The sequence below is a fragment of the Xiphophorus maculatus genome, chromosome 6 (genome assembly GCF_002775205.1).
Source record: "Xiphophorus maculatus strain JP 163 A chromosome 6, X_maculatus-5.0-male, whole genome shotgun sequence".
Lineage (NCBI taxonomy): Eukaryota > Metazoa > Chordata > Actinopteri > Cyprinodontiformes > Poeciliidae > Xiphophorus > Xiphophorus maculatus.
The window spans coordinates 19,319,333-19,328,216 of NC_036448.1; positions in this window are offsets into that span (position 1 = coordinate 19,319,333).

Genomic DNA, 8,884 nt, shown 5'->3' on the forward strand with positions numbered 1-8,884 from the left:
TTACACTATTATCTCCATTTTTAGCCAGAACCCCCCCCCCAAAAAAATACTTTATTCACAGCCATTCAGTGCCTCTGCAGCACACTCTGTTGCATATACGTCTTAGAGTAAATATAAACACAATCTTCACATAAAACCTCATCCTGGTTCCATTTTTATAAAACTGCACAATGCTCAAAACACTTTCCCAGGACCCATTTGGGAGAACAAAATTGTATACTATTTTATACCATTAGCAGAGCCTCTATATTTCTTTAGAGATGTAGCACTCACAGGGGATGGAGGTGTGCATTTTAATGCACTCCTTTTTGTTAAGTGCAAATGTTCAAGCTGAGGGAAGATTGGTAAATTGCTTCTTTAAATAAGCATAATAAATTTGTTTCGTGATAGGACTGTGTATTTACAAAAACTACGTTTTTTTTCACTAATGTTAACAAATTATATTCAGAATTTTCTGATGCATAATCACAATCAATCAATAATCAATCAGCGTTTGAAAGGGGAGACAGAGGTTTCATAAACATGCTTGTTTTTACTTTTATTTTTTAGCTTTAAATCACCTCCACTTCTAAACCCATCATTACCAAATTAAATGCTTCACCTCTTGAAAACAAGGAATCCAAAATCGCTGAGAATAAACTTTTTTTTTGAAAAAGGTTTTGAAACTTTTTCAGCCTGTGGCTAAAGGTTTTGTAATCTTGCAGTAATACATATTTGCCTCCTCCATCCTGATGGATCCCTTTAAGTCCTGTCATACTGAACAGAGGAGTAGAGGAAGAGGCATGCGTGTTTGTTGGGGAGGAGGGTGGTGTTAATCTGTGACCTGCTCCACAAAGCTGCTCCAGCTCAAGGACAATAACAGACCTGGAGGGCCTGTGGGGTTGTTTTGTCTGGGCTCACAGGTGAATCATTATTGTTGAACTCTCAGATCGCTGCAGGTTTTCCTTAATGAGTGCTTTGTATTTGGCATCAAGAGCTGCATCCTCAGTGGACGATGCATGTCTGTGCGGTGATAAAAGGGGACTACGGTTATGCATGTTTTAGAAAGACTGCTGCATTCAGCCCGTTGAATTGATAGTTTGTAAAACCACCATTTGATTGATGTCTAGATTCTGAAGTTTTTGCCCATTCTTCTTTTGAAAATATCTCAAGTTCAGTCACAGTGGATGGCAAGAGTCGGAGAAGAGAAGCTTAAAGCCACAGTGTGTAACTTAAACTAAAAATAAAAGGTTTTAAATATGTTTGTTAAAACTGTTACCATATAATGACAGTATAGTGTAAGACAGAAAATCTGTTTGCAGTGTTCCCAGGGCTAACTACAGAGATACAAATCACAATAAGTAACAACAGCCAGGAGGAGGGTCTTAGCACTGTCAATCAGGCTTGTGTACATGTCTCTCACATCATCCCCCTTACTCTCTGTTACGCTTCTTCTTGTCAGCAGAGCCTGCCACGGCTGCACAGGCTAGCATAGCCATGGATGATGGTGGAAAAACAGTTTTCCTGGGATGTTAGTTATTTTTCCATCAGCGCATACACGTGATTGATTGACAGCACTAAGATACTCCTCCTTGCTCTGACTGGCTGCTTTTGACCGGAAGCGGAGCATTTCTTTGGCAATAATGAGATACTTTGGCAATAGTATCTCAGGGAAGAGGTGGAGGAGGTTGATCTTTTCACAGATTTTTTGATTATCAGATTATCTACTTCACTGTTACAACAACATGTTTACAGTTTAAACAGATATATAAAAAAACACATTTTTGTAAAAGTTATACACTGGAATGTTACGTCACACATCCCCAATCGTATTTAGGTTTGGACTTTGACTGGAACTTTATAACACAAAATTTTGGATTTAAACTATTTTGCTGTAATATAGGCTGCATTATAGTCCTTGTATCTCTACAAGGTAAGCTTCAATTGGTTGGCAAGACACTGTATAAAAGTTCCTGCAAACTATAGAAAGTGTTCAGTTCTCTGGTCATGGAATTCGTTTGTATGTTTAATGTAAAACTGACTTCATTACTTTCAAAAACAATCTGATGCAGATTTAATTCTCTCTGCTGCAGCAGATATACTGAATCAATAAGCAGGCATGGCAGCAATTAGTTTCCTGGCTCTAAAATGAGTGTTAATTTTCTCAGACAAAGACCAAGAAATATTACAGTTCCCCTCCTTGTATTTAATGTTTACATAAACTGAGCCAGTCACACCTTCCAATGTGTTATTTCTGGTGTGATGATCCTCTACTCAATATGTCATCAGATATAAAGGTATGAACGGCACAGTCGTTGCAGCAGCCTGTCCCCCACCTGACACTTAGGTGAAGCTTTGCATGCAGACGCTGTCCCGCCTCACAGAGATCATCACCTGCACATCCAGGCGTCCAGATGGCCGGTCACCTCAGCTCTGTGTGATTCTCTGTTTTTTTCCAAGTCGTGATCGGCACGTACCGTTTTCTCGGACAATTCAGCTGCAGCGCTGGACACTCCTGAGGCGACCGGTTTGTGACAAACACACCAAAGTACCGGAGGATCAAACAAATGGGACCAAAACCAAGCACTTGATAAATGAGTTGTTTATGATGTACACACAGGTCAGTTCACATTTTTATGTAAACCTCCTTGAACACATTGGTGGAGAACATTTTCTGTGTCTTGACTAGGCCTGTCACGATAACAAATTTTGCTGAGAGATTAATTGTCTCAAAGATTGTTGCAATAAATGATAGTATTGTCTGAAGACCATTTTAAAATGATGTAGTGGTAATGACATGATAATGCAAGCACATCCTGCCAAAAATAAATACACTTTATTTTCAAAAGAACACTTAACACTGGAACTGGTAAACAAAATAAACAAAACAATCAAAAAGAAAAATTAAAATGGACTCAGTCACTGTTAGCAAAAAACTGCACTTGAATAAAAACTAAACAAAACATAAAACTAACGTGGAAATAAAAACTACATTCAACCAAAAGAGTACAGATTATGAACTCTGTATACTATCTTTCCCTTCAATAATCATTAGATTAAAATAGAGAAGATGGGCATATCCGACTACCGGATGCAATAGTTCAGTCCTCCCTTACGCTAAGGAAATGAGGAAGGGAGGAGTGGAGAGCACCGGAGTTCAGCCTTTTTCATCTAGTGTCATCAATAGAAAGAGAAAAAGGTAGGAAGAAACGATAAAGTCGATAAATGAAGATTATGTCAACAATTTTCATTTATCATGTGATTAATTGATTTATAGCTAATCGTTACAGGCCTAGTTTTGACACGTCTGTTCTTTATCTATGTTCTTCTCTGAATCAGAGAGTTTATGTATAATCAGAAACAATTTGCATGCTAAATGACAAATGTCTAGAGCACAGGTGTCAAACTCCAGTCCTGGAGGGCCACTGCCCTGCAACTTTTAGATGTGCCTCTGCTGCACCACACCTGAATAGAATAATTAGGTCATTAGCAAGGCTCTGGAGAACTTATCTACATGTTTATCTTACTGTGCACAAGAAGGAGGTAATTAAGCCATTTCATTCCAGTGTTTTGTACCTGTGGCACATCTAAAAACTGCAGGTCACTGGCCCTTGAGGACTGGAGTTTGACACCCCTGGTCCAGAGTATAGCAATAGAAGAAAAGCCTTACATGAAATGATGCAGAGTTTTGCACCTAATCAATGTCTCAGACGAGGGTTAAAATAGTAGAACGGTTAGGTCCCATGCAGCTGCGATTGCATAACAGCCAGCTGCTGGTCAGCGTGGCCTATTACTTGTAAGCACGGCATTCACCGAAACATCTGAGGACGAGTGTCCCAGCGGTACGTGTGGGTTCAGTGTGTAATGATTACAGCAAATTTGAAAGAAAAAAAACAAGATCTGCTTTTAGAACAAGTAGCCTACTCGAAAATACAAGAGGCAGTGTGGCAAGGCGGAAAAATTATAGTGTTTTTCTTTTTGAGCTAGAGAGAGGAGAACATTGAAGCAGACCTAAAATAAGCTCATTTCTCTTAACTGGTTTTATTTTAGCATGACAAATAAGGAGAAAATACATATTTTATTAGCTATTTCAAGGTAGTTTTATTAAATCTAAATGAACAGAAAGCTGTTCTCATTTAAAGTATTCTATGAAGAAGAGCGGTCACCGAGCTGTACAATAGAGCAAGTTATAAGCACTGTTGCCTCATTGAAAAAGGTATGAGCAACTACGGCTGGTGCTTCTCTCTGAATATTACCTGACACAAGGACAATGTTTTTCTCAGAAATCTAGGATTTCAAAACTTCCGTCACAGCAGACAAGTGAATTTTTAAGACACAACACGCGTGTGAATCTTGTATAACCAACAAAGCAGTTGGTAACTTGTTGTTTGCAAGAACCCGCTGATGTACCACTGAGCTGCCTTTGTTTGGTCCTACTGAGTCACCAAAGGCAACGTGCTTACCAGGGAAATTGCTTTTGCAAAGAATTGCTATGACTGGCGTAAAAAAGAAAATAAGAAATGATTCTGCTTCACAAGTCTCCAAAGATGAAAGCTCTTTGAGTTGACTAACCCATAGAAAGGTTTGCTCATGGTGTTAAATAGGTTTTGCAATCCTAAAGGGGAGGAGCGAAGGACGGCTGAGGTATTGTATAAAAATGACTTTTTTGAACTTTTTATTGTGTTATAATGTTATTCTATGATCAAAAAAATACCTGGAATGTTGCTTTGATTCTTCCACCTCACAGAGTCCCCTTTTCCACCTCTATTCCACACTGCTCCTCCAAACTAGCTGCAGCAGCAATCAGCAAACACCCACTGAGCCCGAAGAACGTTTATAATGGCAAAAAGAGAAATATAACATGCTGAAGACACAGTGTCAGAAAGAGGAGTTTCTTAAAGAGACAGAGGCCAACTTCAAGGTGTCAAATTTGTTTTAAGTTATGTTTGATATATACAGCATTTTTATGACAACTGGAGGTAAGAGCTACTTGATTGTGCTATAAAATATGCCTGGAAAGTACATAATACCACCTCTTTCAGGTTTAACCCACCCAGGTGTTTTGTGGCACAAAAAGAGTTCTACTAACTTCAGCTCAATAATGTCAGTTAAAAAACAAAATACACAGCACTGCAACCAATTAGCATAAAACAAACAAGCAGCCGTATCATTGCTTTCTAATGACAGGGATGTGAGCGCACTCATAATCTTTAAACAATCCACCCAGAGCTATTCATTTTTTACTAGTTCTGCATCAATGGTGGCTTGCTGGGCGCAGACCGTTTTCTTTAGGAGTAATTCCCTGCAGCCTGTAGCATGCAAACAGAGCTCAGCAGGAACGTTATTACTGGGCACCTGGGCCATGAGCAATATGGAAAGAAGCTTCTCAAATAGAGTAATTCCAGTTTTCACACAACACCACCGATTTCACAGCAGGACTTGGAGGAAATCTGCATTTTGCTGCAGCAGACATCAACGTCACTGTCAGGCAGAGGAGCAAAGCAGGGACGGCACATGTGCATATGCGATTCTCTTTCGATGGGGGCTTAAATGGAACTCCGTGCTGGGTGGCTGTCGGCAGAGTCTTGTTTTGATTGTCGCTATGGGAACGGACAAGGTCTGACCCACTGATACAAGAGCAAAGGGATTTGATCGATAGACCGAGGCAACAATAGGTTTCTTCAGCTAAACCAGACAGATGAGGATGTCAAGTCTGAGCAATTTGAATGCATGATCCAGAAAAATCCCTGCTAATATTCAGAACAGTGTCTTTAGAAAGAAAAATCTAATGAAACATAGGAAGGACGCTGCTTCATGGGAGTCCTACCAACTGAGCACATAAACATCCTTCCTCCTCCAGCCTTAGGGAGAAATGTGTGTGGCATAATAAAAAAAGCCAGTAGGGAGCAGGAACCATTTTTCTCAAGGTTCAGAGTTCACTCGGATGGTGCAGGTGAGCGTGCACTGGGATCACAATGTGCCAGCCACAGTAAACAGTGTTTGGAGAGCAAGGCAAGGCCAAGCTACTGCAGCCAGAGGCACTGAGCCTCTACACAAATATTGACTTTACGTTCATCCCTTGTTCTCTGCACCTTTCAGACGCGAAACCACGAGGGACGAGTACGTCAGAGTTTCCGAAGAAGAGCCTGATTTGAATGCCTCCTAACAAACATGAAGGACTGGTTACATGCTCAAGAGATTGTAGGCGTTTGCGTTGAATAGGCGCTCTTTGTTTATCAAGGCCAAAACCTAGCGCGCAGGGGAATAAGAAGGTATCTGTTGGAAAGTTTAAACAGCTGTGTGCATTTGAAAAATGTTGATTAATATAGTTTGGTTTCTGCAGAGGATAGAGAGCTGGGGAAACAAATCATTCCCTTGTGGAGTTTAACTTCATAGCAGTGAAGGCATATGGAAGTAGATCTCCTCTGGGTGCCAGAAAGGATGTGTGACCGCCTGGCCTGTCAGCTGAAGCAGACAGTATCTGTTGTAAATACTAACAGAGAGGTTTGTAGAAGTTTTTATAGCAGGGGTGCCCAAAGTCAGTCCTCGAGGGCCAGCATCCTGCATGTTTTAGTTCTCTCCCTGGTGGTAGTAACAACCTTTTCAGCATGTCAGTGTTCTTCTTAGGCCTTCTAACGAGCCTTTATTGGATCCAGGTGCGTTAAACCAGGGAGAGAACTAAAACATGAAGGATGCCGGCCCTCGAGGACCGACTTTGTGCACCGCTGCCTCAGGGCAAGTACTACAGTTTGTTGATTTAGTTTTTTTGGGGGGGGTGGAAAGTTTTAAATTCAGCTCAAGCAGCCAAACAGCAGCATGAAAGAATTTCTTCATGTGTAGTGCGTTTTCTGTTTACTGACTTGAGAAAATATTTGTCAAGCGTGTCCAATATTTTCAGTGTGGCCTCAGTAAAAATGTTAGGCAATCTATATTTTAATTTCTTGCCAAGATATCCATGTTTGTGCTGTAGATGGCCATGAAGCTCATTAATTTTGGGCTTTAAAACTATTTATTCAAAACTGTTTTTTTGGAAACATGTTAAATTAATATCAAACACAAAAATAGGCAACCAAGTCTTTTTTGTTTTGCAGATTTAAATTTACATACACCCCCACCAATATAGTTAAATATCTTTTAGCAAGTTGAACCTTGACCACACAGTTTTTTTAATTCGTCATCAGGCTTCTGGCACGATTCTGGTAGGATATTTTACCTATAAAAAGTAAATCAGTTAAACTGATCATTTTAAGCGGTCTCTTAAAATGATAAATTTTCCAGAGCTTTATACATACATTTGAGTTTGCATGTTTTTTTGTTCAGTTAGATCAAGTCAGAATTATCTTGGAAATTGACAAATTATTAAAAAAATGGAAATAATCACATTGTAAAACCTCAAACTGATTTATCACAACATAATATAAAAATACATCATATCACAATTAGAGCATCTTTGTTGTTCTTTTATCTTAAATAATCTGTGAATCAGATATCATCATTTTAGTTTTACCTGTCTCTCTGCCGATCCAGTTGGACATAAATGAAACATTTATTGTAAGTTATTGTAAGTTTTTACATTTTTGTGAAATGATCATGGGAACGCTCTGTCAAGACACCAAAGTGATTATTCCAGCTGGTTAAAACACAGATGGGATTTTGTTTTCTTCGTCAGGGACTCATTACAGAGGAAAACAACATGAAATTCAGCACTCAAAACTATTAGAGTTGCAGAACAGCTGTTGGTGTTGTTTCTTTAGCTTAATTTAAATCTAATCTTGAGTCCTTCAGTAACATTTCCCTTCATAGAAAAGTAAACACATCTAAGCAACTCACAGCTGTGTTCAGGTGAATGATCCAACATAATTACAGAGAAGCTCTGTAAAGTTTATGTTCAATCTAAGTCAGATAAGAGAGTAAATGCTTAGGATTTAATTCAAATAATGATGGAAATGCCAATTAATGCATCAATTGAAACTGATGTTAGAGCACAAAATAATCTCAGAGCTGTTATAAGAGGCTGTTGTTCACATCAAATGGATTGTCGCAACAGATACTAAACTTTTGGCATGTTAGCAAGGTTTTCCTCGTGTCTACACTGAAGAAAGTAAGCACGTTATATGAAACGTCAAATCTTTTCACATGTATGCAGCGTATGTTTATTTTGTGATGAAGGGTGTGAAATATAAAATCAGTACTATGTCACAGTTTTTGTCATATTTGATTATTACTTTAAAGAGATGAAAAATCCATGCTTGGTACTTAGTCCATGAGAATCCCATGAGTTTGGAAAATCACAAGTACTTTTTGAAAGTACAACCTTTACGCATCTATGGAAAAACGTTTCATTTAGCTCACATTTCTGTATTAAAAGATTTATTGGCTTGTTGTAATATTTTGATCTTAAATGTGTTTTCATTTAATGCAAGCAGAAAATCCTCATAATTAACAAAAAAAACAGCCCGATGCTATCCTCACTCTGTACCAGACATTATGACACAATGCACTCGTGGCATCTCCCAAACCCAAACTCCTCCACCCAATTTTCACATTAAGGGGCAATATTTGTGAATTCAGCGGATATGCCTCCACTACTCCAGAGACGTTTTGCAGAGCAGTTTGTGATCCAAGGCGTCGATGCAGCCACTTAGCAATAATATCAAATACCATGAGGCTCTCTACACGTTGGTTTTGAACAATATATGAATGGCCATGTTAAGCTAGGTCAGTTACAACTGACTTTGCCAAAAGTAGGTGACCTCTGCACTCCATGCGCCTCCTTCTTTGTTCTGGAAATCACTGAGCGCCTTAGAAAGACTTATTCTTTGACAAAATGCTTGTGGAAGCAAACACCATGCCTCAGTGCTGAACTTTGTAAGCCAGGAACCATACAAGTGTTTTGAACACCTAA